This window comes from Dipodomys merriami, unplaced genomic scaffold (genome assembly GCF_024711535.1).
Source record: "Dipodomys merriami isolate MVZ:Mamm:240054 unplaced genomic scaffold, mDipMer1.0.p SCAF_1417, whole genome shotgun sequence".
NCBI classification, from domain to species: domain Eukaryota; kingdom Metazoa; phylum Chordata; class Mammalia; order Rodentia; family Heteromyidae; genus Dipodomys; species Dipodomys merriami.
In genome coordinates, this window is record NW_027202735.1 from 73,645 (window position 1) to 86,949 (window position 13,305).

General features: G+C 41.0%; 2 non-coding genes across 2 annotated transcripts; both read left to right on the top strand.

Moving 5' to 3' along the window:
- Positions 1-2,380: 2,380 nt before the first annotated feature.
- LOC138826336 (U6 spliceosomal RNA) lies at positions 2,381-2,486 on the top strand. Its single transcript, XR_011371686.1, has one exon. It is a non-coding gene; the product is annotated as a U6 spliceosomal RNA (small nuclear RNA).
- A 9,017-nt stretch (positions 2,487-11,503) lies between these two features.
- LOC138826337 (U6 spliceosomal RNA) lies at positions 11,504-11,607 on the top strand. The gene has a single exon (XR_011371687.1). It is a non-coding gene; the product is annotated as a U6 spliceosomal RNA (small nuclear RNA).
- The last annotated feature ends 1,698 nt before the right edge of the window (positions 11,608-13,305 follow it).

Genomic DNA, 13,305 nt, shown 5'->3' on the forward strand with positions numbered 1-13,305 from the left:
TACACTGTTTAGAAGCTTGGGCAGCTTGGGGAAAGCCCCTTAGATTTAAGACAGATAATGGCCCTGCTTATACTTCCCATGGTTTTCGCGCCTTTTGCGCACAAATGCAGGTTGCCCACACCACCGGACTGCCCTACAATCCTCAAGGACAAGGTATAGTGGAAAGAGCTAATAGAAGCATAAAAGAAATGCTTCAAAAACAAAAAGGGGGAATTACTGAGTCAGCGTCCCCCAGGGAAAGACTTTCTCTTGGGCTCTTTACCCTTAATTTTTTAATTCTAAATGACAACGATCAGTCTGCCGCAGATCGGCATTTGACAAGAGACCCCATGGATACTAAAGACATGGTTATGTGGCAGGATGTTATTAATAATAAATGGTATGGACCGGATCCGGTAATAACGAGATCCAGGGGAGCTGTTTGTGTTTTTCCACAGAGTCAAGAAGTACCTCACTGGGTGCCAACGAGACTGACCAGGCTGGTGGAGACTGCAGCAGAACCCCCTCTTGAAGATGCCATCCACTCGTCTCCTGATGCAGCTGATCTTCCTGCTGTTAGCAACAGTGCTAATAGCAACCCCTGTGATAGCTAAACCAATGGCTGTGGGCTGTCACCAGGGCCTGGCCAGTTCCTATGCCCCTGCATGCAGACTCCCTTTTTCTCCCCACCTTATTTTCCACAGATTGTGGGATGGAATACTGGATTGCCTCTGCGGTGTCCTTTTTCAAATAGTGGGTGGGAGTCGGAATGTTTTTAGCCTGCTGCCTGGGAGGATGCGTGGTTTGCCTATGGTTGGTCTGTCGCCTTCGAGCCCAAACCAGAAGGGACAAGGTTGTTATCTTGCAAGCATTAGCCGCTTTGGAGAGTGGATCCTCACCCCAGATTGGGCTGTCGGCCCTGAGAGGCAATTAAACCTTACCATCCTGCATAGCCTTAGCACCCCGAGGGATCAGGGGATCCCATTGCACCGGGACAGGTATGCAACTTGCAATTTGGGACAGGGTGCTAGGCAAGTGCACTGCACTTGAGGGTACCATCTCCTCAAAAAGAGCATGCTGGGTTGCAAGTGGGTTGATGCCCAAGATCCCACCTCTGCAAAAAAGGCATCGGACGGGCCTGGTCATCACTGGGGAAGGCGTCCCTCAGGCGAAGGCCAGTGCAAGGTCCTAATGTTTTAGACAGAGGCCCAACCTCTACTCTTACCTGTTGCCAAAAAACAAAAAAAGGGGGAACTGTAGGGAGCCAGGGTAAACGCCATTACAAGATGGCGCCCACTCCCTTGCAGCTTTGAGGTAACCACTCCATTTCAGGCGGTGCTTGGCGGGATGGTGGATCCTGGGCTTTGCGCATGCGCGAGCCACGTAGAGTCCCCAGCCAATCCCGTGGCACTTGGTGATGGTAAAAGGCAGACGACCAATGATAGAGCGACCTGTGTTCCTATTCCCTATATAAGCGGCCATGTTTCGGGTGCACGCTCTCTCGCGCTCAAGCTCTCCCATCAACTAAAAGGCTCTCCAATAAAGCATGATCTGAGAAGACTCCTGGTGTGGTGGTCGTTCTTTCTCGCTGGTCGAGAAGGCGAGCGCCGCAGAAAACAATGCTACAAATAAATAAAAACAACAATTAAATATTCATGATTAATAAAATGAAAAATAAACCAGTTACGTGTTTCCAGTATTTGAAGTGTACTACATATTAGATTTTACTATATTCTCATATTCCTGTACATTTAAAACTGGCTAAGATTATGATGTTCAACAAGAGTTTTATAGGCTATGAGTAGTCTTTAAAGTTACCCACTAAGATTACTATTTATGGCTCATCTCGTCATTTGTATATGGCTTATATCATCACTTGTTGCTCGCTAACATATAAAGTAAGGAAGCTCTAAATTGTAGTTAACAAATTCTTAACTCTTTACTCTGCTTCTTTAAACAAAGGCTTTGCAACTTCTCATTAGTAAAGTTTCTATAAATTCTGAAATATAAATACTTAGTAATATATGTCTGCTACCATAAATCTTAACTACTTCATGGAAAATTTTTATGACCTGCCAAACAGTCCCTATTTTGGCATATTTAAGCAAATTCCCAAAATTAAACCCATTTAAAGCATTAAAAGTTTAACAACCTTAACCCTTGCTGCAATGTTCATTATGACAGGTGCCTTGTAGAGAATAATTGAACTCCTCCTTCTACACATCTCTTGAACCACAAATATTTGTAATACTTTGTTTTTGACATATCAATTTTGAGTTTCTTCTTAAATATGTGCTTATGTAAGAAATAAATATTTCATGACCATTCTTTTGCATTTACTTTTTGTTGAAGTGTCTAATTTAAGAAAATCAATTACACTTTATATATAAAAAAAAGTTCTGTGCTCAATTTGGCAGCACATACCCTAAACCTGGAATGATACAGAGATGATGAGCATAGCTCCTTCGAAGGATGACACACAAATTCCTGAAGCGTTCAATATTTTTACAATGACAGACGCTGGAGGGAATGTGGCCAGAAGTAAACACTACTGAATTCTTGGTGAGAGTGTAAACTTGTCAACCCCTTTGAAAAGCAGAATGGAGGTTCTTCAAAAGATTCCACATAGAGATCCTCTATGACGCAGCAATCCTTCTTTTGGGCATTCACCCAAATGATCAGAAACAAGACCATACTAAAACTACAAGCACAACTATGTTTATTGCAGCATTATTTACCATAGGTAAGATATGGAACCAACCCGATGCCCCTCAGTACATGAATGGATCAAGAAAATGTGTGTGTGTGTGTGTGTGTGTGTGTGTGTGTGTGTGTGTGTGTGTAACTGTGACCCCTCTGTACAGTACTTTTACAACTAAAAACATATAAAAGTGTTCTGAAATGGAAGAGTTTATTTCCCCAATTTTATCCATATAATATTGTTAACAAAGCAGATTTTTAAATACTACGTAGAATGTGATACGTATTACAGAAACCATTACATGTAATGAGCAACCAGAAATAATGTTATCAATTGACTATGCACTGCTTCCAAGGAAGCCAGATGGATAATTTCTCATGCTCTAAATCAAACTGGTGATCTTATGTCTTGATAGTGTAAAAATATCAGGGACAGAATAATGAAGGAATTACAACTGAGGTGAAATCCATATGAAAATATACAAACCTGATAAAACATATAAGTATCTGAGCAGTATATTGCGTTTTAAATCATTTACGCTACATTGTAAAGATAATGAAGACCTATTAGAATGAATTAACTTTTTGATATCCTATCGTAGCTCCTTAGAAGGATGAACTCTTTCCTCATTCTTGTAGAGGCTTCATCAGATGAGAGGAACTGTATTTTTTTGTTTGCTTCCTTCCATTTATTCTTCACTCTGAAATATGAGCTACATGATACTGAAATACACCAAGGAAAATTAAACACACAGGCTTTGGAAAGATCAATCAATGTAAAATAAATAAAATACATATAACCTTGTAAAAGGTCCAAATAAATTAATTTATATAATCTCAAGTGTAAACAGAAAATGATTTAAGCAATGTCACGTAATTGAAAAATGAAAATTTTTAGGAGATACTTAATTTTTTCCTTTCTACTACATTGAATTAATTATTGATTTTGTATAGAGAGATTAAAGATGAGATTAACAAGAAACTTGCTTAAAACTGGGCACAAATTCTGAATAGACATGTATTCCAAAATCCATGAAAATCGCCAGTGGGTTTACAAAGTTGTGTTTAATGCTACTTCTATGCTGGCTTAAGCTTTGGGAACAGAAGTCATTAGAGAAATGCAATTCAAAATTACTATGATACTCCTTCATAACTATTACAACTCTTATTTTAAAAAAATCAAAGGAACCAGTTGTGGTGGGAGTCAATTTGGCCTAGAAACCCTCTAAGGAGAGAGCAAGATGAGGCATTGGCTTAAGTGAGCTGCTCGATGTCTGCCATCCCCAAAAGAAAAACATTGGAGTGAAGCTCAAGGCCATAATGCCTTTGGGCTTGGGTCCTTCCCTTGACGATAGCATCTGCAAGTTGATCTGCCTGAGATTATACCTGAGGTGTGCCCCCAGGGGAGTGTGAACCCACTCTAATGGCTCCCCCCTTTGAATTAAAACTGCAGAAATCAATGTAACACCTCCAAACCACCAAAGGGAAATGGGCTCAAAAATAGAATTCCTCTTCAGGAAAACTTCATCGAGGCCTTTTTGGAACTGCAAAAATATTGCCCAATGGCTGTCTGTAATTGTAATAACTTCTTGGTGCATCCTGCCTTTTAATAGGGCAAATAAGGCACACACTATCTTTAGGGACAGGCACCCATGGCAACAGCCAATTGATTTCCCCTAAAAGGCTCTGAAGTTGGGTTAAGGTCAGAGAGGTTGGAATATCCAGCAAAGGCTTAAGGAGACTGTCCTGAGTCAAGGTAAGGTGGAACCAGAGCACCTTAAAAGGAGGTAACTTTTGAATCATATTGAGTGCTATGGTGAAGCCCTCCTTTCTTAATATGGTGCGAATCTGGGCCAGTAGGCCCTCCAGGTGTCCTAGGTCTTGGTGCCCCACGATTATATCATCCGGGTAGGCAAACACAAGGGAGGTATCTGAACCCAACACAGGCCCTAGAAGTGTGGCGAAGTATTGTTGGCAAAAGGCCAGGTTATTTGCCATTCCCTCTGGCAGCACCGTCCATTCAAACCTCTAATCAGGCAGGGAAAACTTAAGAGAAGGGATGGAGAAAGCAAACTTTTTGCAGTCATCCGGATGCAGGAGGATTGAAAAAAACAATCTTTAATATCAATCACACCGAGTTATATTCTGAAGGTATAGCAGGAGTCCAGGGCATACCTCTTAGGGATGCCTACTAGCTCCATCCGTTCATTTACCTTTCATAGATCTTGGAGCATACACCTAGCCCCAGAGGCCTTTTGAATAACAAATATGGGTGTGTTCCAAGGACTCATAGAAGGGCATATGTACCCAAGGTTTATCTCCACCAGAAGGTGGAGGGCTACAAGTTTAGGTTTTATCAATGGCCACCACTCCACCCAGGTAGGGCTTCCTATCTAAATCAAACTTGGATCCACAATTCTTTTTCCAATGGTATCCCTTAGTGCCCCTGGGTCAGGGTGTAGGGGGAGGTTAGGACCCCTCGGGCCAGTTGGCAGAGGATTGTTGTGAATAGTCCCTCTTAAAGTGCCTCTCCTGCCCACATTTAAAACAAGTCCCTCTCCCCGATGGTCTTGGGGTTCCTTGGCCCTGGGCTGCCAGTGCCTGAGTAATAGCCACAGTCATTGCAGATGTCTGAGCATGTAAAGCTAAAGCTTATGATTGGGACTGGTGCTGTTGCATTCCCACATCCTGTGAGGCCACCAGCCATCTTCTCAGAAAACACTCTCTCAATCCCATGCAGGCCATGTGGTGGTCTGCATTCATCTCTTCCCAGACCAGCAGCTTTACAAACTGATCTTGGAGGTTCCCTGCTGGCAGCTTGTGGTTAATACTCTGTTCAACTCCATCTACAAACTCAACTAGAGGCTCACCAGGTTTTTGTGTAACTCGTGCTATGAGGGACTCAGTGGGCCCATCATCCAGTTTGAACCATGTGGCAAGTCCTGCCTGCATCACCTGGTCACGGTATGGGCCAGGTATTGCGGCATGTTGGATGCCAGTGGAGTACCACTCCCCATCCCTTTTAACATGGTATAAGTAATAGGTATCACAGATTGAGCCTGCCAGTTATTCTCCACTTGCACTCTGCATTCCTCCTTAAAGAAAGCTCACCATTTAATAAACTGAGAACAAGTGAGGAAGGCTTTGGCCACATCCAGCCAGTCCTTGGGGACACATGGGTGATAAGCAATGTCCTGTAATAAAGTCTGGGCCCAAGGAGAGTTTGGACCATCCTCCACCACTGCCTTGTGGAGCTCTTTTAGATCTTTAGCTTCCCATGGATACCATTCCAAGGGCCAGATTTACCAGATACACTTGGGGAAGCAAATCCTGTGGCCCAGGGTCCGGGGTCCTGGGTGGCCCTTCCTTTCCAGGGTAGGCCTCCAATTAGGTTACTTCCCCACCCCTCAACCCCTCCATGGAAGGTTGGTAGGGGTCCGGATCTTGCAGTTCCTTCTCACAGGTTGCATAGGATGCTGTACCTCTCCCTCAATCGGGGAAATAGGGTGGGGACCTAGGACCATCCGGGGAACCTGAGTCAGAGGGGGTAACTTTCACCCTCATTTTGATTTCCACTGTGCATGTTTCAGTGCATTCTTGGATGAATTTTACCCATTCCTTTTCCTTCTCACTTCTCAAGTCCTCCTTTATTCCTGCTAGGCCTAATGCTGCCTTTCCTCTTACTTCTGTGAAATAGCATTACCCATACTAAGGGTTTCACTTACCCTGTGAGACTGCTTAGCCTCTGCCGGTATCTTTTCCTTTCAAGCCCCACGTTGGGTGACAGATGTTGGGTCTTCGTCCATCCCACAAAAGACGGATGGGGTCCAAGGAAAGGTAAGTGCGGCTGCTCCCCTGTTCCGCGGCCTCACTTAGCCAGGGAGACAAACAGACACAGCAGTGAGTCAAGTGAAGCAGGAAATTCATTTATTAACTCAGAGCAAGCTCTTTTTCAAAGCAAAAAAGACCAGGTGTGCATGGGAGGGGAGGAAGAACCTTATCATGCACCTAAGCTTCCACGGGATGGTTAGTCATGGAATGCAAAGCAAATTGGGCTCTTCCCACACAACTCCCCCTCAGCGCCATCTTTACTGCCCATGTGCTCCACAATCAAAGACCTCGGAGTCAAAGCTGACACTCTAAAAAATTCAAAGGATGAAATAAGTGAAACCCTAGGTCTCCTTGGCACAGGCCAAAATTTTCTTAAAAGAGACACAGAAACACAACAAATTAAAGAAAGGTTGGACAAATGGGATTGCATAGAATTGCAGAGCTTCTGCATGGCAAAGGACATAGCTAGCAAGATCACCAGAAAGCCCACAGATTGGGAGAAGATCTTCACTAAACATACAATGGACAAGGGTCTCATATCTACAATATACCTGGAACTAAGAAAATTAAATGCCCTAACAATAAATCGTCAAAGAAACAACTGCCCAATAAATAAGTGGGCTATAGACTAACAGAGGAACTTTGCTGAAGAAGAAAGAAGGATGGCCAATAGACACATTAAGAAATGCTCAACTTCCCTAACCATAAGAGAAATGCCAAACAACATTGTGATACCACCTCACTCCAATTAGAATGGCTATAATGAAGAACTCTAATAACAACAGATGCTAGAGGGGATGTGGACAGAAGGGAACCCTACTGCATTGTTGGTGGGAGTGTAAACTTGTTCAGCCACTTTGGATAGTAGTATGGAGGGTCCTCAAAAGACTCCACATAGTGCTCCCCTATGAACCACCAATCCCACTTTTGGGCATTTACCCAAATGATCACAAACAAGAGCACACTAATGGTACCGTTTACCACAGCTCTAAGATTTGGAACCAACCCAGATGTCCCACCATAGATGAATGGACCAAGAAAATGTGGTATATATACACAATGGAATTCTATGCCTTCATCAGAAAGAATGGCATTGCCCATTTATTAAGAAATGGAAAGACTTGGAAAAATTATATTAAGTGAAGTAAGCTGTGCCCAAACAAACATAGGTACCATGGTTTCCTTTATTTGCATAAACTAGTATGCCTGACACAAGCAGAAAAGGTCAGATAAGTTGATGGTAGGCGAAATAAACTCCAAGATAAGGAATCAAATGGTTTTTCTTTCTTGCAATTGTTTCTAACATACTTATGAGATGATTTCTTTGTTGCTTTGTATGTCCTTCCCCCACGGTAAAACCCCTGCTTTCATTGTATTTGAGGTTGATATAATTTGTGGAGGGCTAAGGCAAAAACAAACTGTTTAAATAGGGATACAGCTGGACCCATTGCAACAATAAGATGTACAAGATGTTACATCAAAAAAACAACTTTAAAACTTTGGCTGGGAGGTGGATTAGGAAGGAGGGTGATTTGAAGGGATTCGAAGGGGAAACAAAGGAGCAGGCAACAATGCTTGATAAGAAATATACTCATGAATGTTGAATGAAGACTGTGGAAATGAAGCTGGAGGTTGTCAATTTTTCGTATAGATAGCAGTTTAGTGTTCCAGTGAACAGTCTTAGCCTAGAGAATCACACCAAGTGTGCTATCACTGTACAGAGAGTTTGGCCAGAGAGTAAAAATTGAGTCAATGAGACAGACCTGAGCACTTGCTTGCAGCTGTGCCAAGGCGGTGGTGGTGGCGGCCATAGCCACACTACCTAAACAGAGAGAGTCCGGGACAAAGGCACCAGACCCAGAGAGCTAGTGGATTCTACTCAACACCAGCAAGAAGTGACAAGGAGCAAATATCTTCATCCTGCAGATCACAGACTAAAGATGACCACGGAACCAACACTCCAGCGTGAGTAGAACCCTGACATCCTCACTCCTTCTCAGGAAGCAGAGGAGGGAAGTCCACCTCTCCCCACCCCCAGCAGCAGAGATCTCCATTTTTGATACTGACAGAGGCCTGGCTGAGGAGCTAGCAACAACTCAGGCCTTGGAAGAAAGCTGGAGTCATTTAGCAGGTCACAGGAACCTGACCTGACATTCCAGGCGTAGCTCCACCCAAGGGAAAGTCACCAAGCCCAAGCAGAGGATCCTTGGTCCCTACAGGTGTGGCTTTCTTCTGGGTAAACAGAGCCAGAGGCTGCCCCTCCCTACAGCAGCCTAGAAAAACAATTGAAATTCAGTATACATAAACCCTGAGAATGGCTGTAGGCTGGGCTTTGTGAGTATATCAGAAGCTATCCCCTTAGGGAAAAGCTACTGTTTGGTGAAAGGCCTCAACTCTACCCAGAACCTAGCCTCATCACACCATCTCCAAACTAGAAGAAACAGCCATCTCCTTCTTTGCCATCTCCTTCTTTTGTGATAATCAAAGCAGATCTCTCTCCCACTGAACTAGCAAGGAGGAGGATCACAAAATCCTGGGTAAAGCAGAGCATTTTTCTGCCTGCTCAAACAAACTGACTTAAGTAACCAATCAAGACAGACCAGACAGTAACCACAAGCAGACCTGAGACTCCACAAAGAGATTCCTTAGGACACAAGGGAGATAAAAGATCTTCCCATGCACGCAGCCCCCCCCCTCCCCAATCAAAGAACTCTTTTTTATACCTTTTTTAATTTTTACTTTTAAAAAATTTTTAAATTATATTTTAAAAATTGTTTTCTATTAATCTTTTTTGTCCTCGCATAATTTTTATTTTAGGTGTGTGTGTGTGTGTGTGTGTGTGTCTGTGTGTCTGTGTGTCTGTGTGTGTCTGTGTGTGTTTTAATCTCTACTGAGTTTTTGGTCATTTTTTTCTTTTTTCTTTTTCTCTTCTTTTTTTTCTTTTTCATTTTTTTCTTCCCTTTCTTCTTTTTGGGTGACTGAATTGCTGTTTTGCTCATCCTCAGATACATACCTGTCATCGATTATTAGACTTTATCTCCCCTGTGTACATATTTAACCCAGAAATTTATTACTCAATTCAAAACCTCTTAGGCTTAAAGTCTTTAAAAGTAGTATTATCTCCTTCTACCTATATAATTTTAAGAACTTTTATTTTTTAGCTTTTCTTCTCTCAATATCACTTCTTTACCCTTTCATAATTTTTGTGTTTCACTTTTTATATTTAAATTTTTGTTTTTCCATTTTCTCTTGTTTTTTTAAGTCTCTCAAATAATTCTTCCCAAGCTATTTCTCTCTCTGAAATTAGGACTTGGTCAAATACACTCTCTTTTTACCTACCACATCCCTCTAATCCTACTTTTCCCCACATTTCTCTCTAAATCTAATAACTTCTCGTTTGCAAAATTCTTCTTTTCTGTTCTTAACCCATTAGTACATAGTTGTTTGATGTTGAATAGATTGTATCTATTGAAGTATGGAGGTTCCTCTAATGACTTCACATTGAGCTCCCCCATGACCCAGCAATCCCAATTTTTGGCATTTACCCAAATGGTAACAAACAAGACCATACTAAAGCTACCAACATAACTGTTTATTGCAGCATTCTTTAAGAGAGCTATGATGTGGAACCAATCCAGATGCCCCTCCGCAGATGACTGGATTAAGAAAATGTGGTATATATACACAATGGAATTAATTCTATGCCTCCATCAGAAAGGATGACATTGACCCATTTGTTAAGAACTGGAAATACTTGGAAAAAAGTATATTAAGTGAAGAAAGCCAGGCCCAAAGAAACATAGGTCCCATGGTTTCCCTTATTTGCAATAACTAGTGTATGTCTGAAACAAGCAGAAAAGGTCAGATAAGTTGATTTTACGTGAAATGAACCCCAATATAGATATTCCTATTTTTTTCCTTCTTGCACTTGTTTCAAACATATTCATAAGATGATTGCTTTTTTGTGTTCTATGTCCCTCCCCCACGGTATAACCCCAGCTTTCATTGTATTTGATATTGATATAGTTTGTGGATGGGAAGGGCAAAAGCAAATAGGGATACCGGTGGACCCATTGCAGCAATGAGATGTACAAGTCGTTATGCTGAAATTCGAACTTTACAACTTCGGGCAGGTCGGGGAGGGGGTGGGGGGTGGTGGAAGATATGAAGGGAAGGGGAAACCAAGGATGAAGCAATAATGCTTGATAAAAATGTACTCATTACATTTCCTCTGTAATTGTAACAACTCTGTATGGTATTTTCATGATAAAAAATTTTTTAAAAGGATGTAAAATATTTTGATTATAAAACATTATATATATATGTATATGTATATATGTATATATATGAATATACATATATGTATATATATTCATTACCTTGCCCATGTAATAAAATCCCCTCAGTACGATATTTTCACAATAAATAAATTATCTGAAAAAAATGGTATCAGTCAATAGTGCATATAATTTTATTTTTCATTACAAACATAGAATGTAGTAAAAATTTTCTTAGCAATTACCCTGCACTAGGTTGTGGGAAGATTCTAATGGAAATAATATACTGTGTTTATGTAGAGAATTTGAGCATCCAAAATTTTAATATGCTTGTGGTCCTAAAACCAATACCTTGCTGATATTGTGTGACAAATACAACTTCCTATAAGTACAGAAGTTTTCCTTGTATCTTTTCAATTTATATTTTTATTGTAAAGTTCCTGTGCAGAGGGGTTACAGTTACGTAAGTAAGGTAATTAGTCCATTTCTTATTGAGCATTGTTACCCTCTCCTTTGTCTTTCCCCTACCATTCCGCCCCTTCATACCTCCCCAACATGTCGCTCCACCCCCCCCCCATAGAGTGTCTTGTATATTTCATTGTTACAATGTGGCAACCTGTGTCCTTTCCTTGTATCTTCAATGAAGAAATGCTGGCTTGATTTATGCTGATTCTACTGTTGTAGACACACCTAAAATCACTCGCCAAGTTCAGGAGTACAAAATGAAATGCATAGCAGAAACATTGGAACATTTCAGAGAAGATTAGCATGGCTCATGTACAAGGATGACAGACAAATTTCTGAAGCATTCCATACTTTTACAACAGATGCTGGAGGGGATGTGGCCACCAGGGAACCATACTGCATTCTTGGTGGAAGTACAAAACTTGTTCAACCACTTTGGAAAGTAGTATGGAGGTTCCTCAAAAAACTCCACATAGAGCTCCCCTATGACCCAGCAATCCCACTTTGGGACATTTACCCAAATGATCACAAACAAGACCATACTAAAGCTACCAGCACAACTATGTTTATTGCTGCATTCTTTAAGATAGCTAATATATGGAACCAACCCCAATACCTTAGCAGATGAATGGATCAAGAAAATGTGGTATATATACACAATGGAATTCTATGCCTCCATCAGAAAGAATAACGTTTCCCCATTTGTTAGTAACTGGAAAGTCTTGGAAAAACTTATATTAAGTGAAGTAAGCCACGTCCAAATTAACATTGGTCCCATGGTTTCCCTAATTTTCAATAACTAATATTTGTCTGGGTTAAGAAGAAAAGGTCAAAAGCTATCTGCATATGACCAGATAGGATGATGTTAAGGGACATGAACCCCAAGATAGGGACACAAGTGGTTTTTTCTTTCTTGCTATTGTTTCTAACATACGTATAATGTGCGATGTGATTTTTTTGTTTCTTTATATGTTCCTCTCTCCTGCTATAACTCCTGTTTTCACTGTATTTGAAGTTGGTGCGCCTACATCTTCTATATACGCTCCTCTAATTTGTGGAGGGGAAAGAAAGAAAACAAAATGTTTAAATAGGGGTACAGGTTGACACATTGTAACCATGAGATACACAAGACACTATGTTGAAAAATGAACTTTACAATTTAGGTGGGGTAAGGGAGGAGGGTTGTGTACTTATGGAGCTGGGAGGGAAAGGATGGTAGGGGAAAAATAAAGGAGGAGGTAACAATTTTTTTTACCTTGCTCATTACCTTGCTCACGCAAATGTGACTCCTCTGTACATTATTTAGCTAATAACTAATATTATGAGGCAGACTGAAATGAGACTCCAGAGAAAGAGTCAGAAAGACTGATCAGAGAGACTAAAATTGGTCACACAAAGATTGGAAAATAGAATTCCTTGTAGAACATACAAATCATTGAAACCCTGCACATGTAAGGACAAGAGAGCAAAGTCCAGAAATGCACATTTTCTTAGAGGTCAGCTATTGAATTATCAATGGAAATATTTGTATTCTTAAATATTTGACCACATGTGAGAGAAGGCTGAAGAGAAATAAAATGCCATCACTCTGTTTGGACGTCCAATATCACACTAGGAAGTAATCAATCACTGATTTGTAATAAAAAGAGAAAACAATTATTCCAAATGAGGGTTTCATTTCTTTTCCTGTAACAGTTCTTGATTTAGATGCTAGCAATTACCATACAATTGATCCAGTACCACAGCTGAAATGATATTGACCGCAGTATTCCCACATGAAGGAAAAGAGAAAATTAACAGATATCTGAAGAAATGACTTGAGGATGAAATGTTCTAATAGTGATATCTGAGGTTTTGACACAGGTGAAGAAGTGGATTTTCTTTTCTAAAAAATCCCCATTTTTAGCATGGTGCCAGTGGCTTACATCTGTAATCCTAGCTACTCAGGAAGCTGAGATCTGAGGACTGCTATTCAAAGCCAGCCTGGGCATTCCACAGTGGTTGAACAAGTTTAATTTCCCACCAACAGTGTAATAGAGTTCCCAATTGGCTA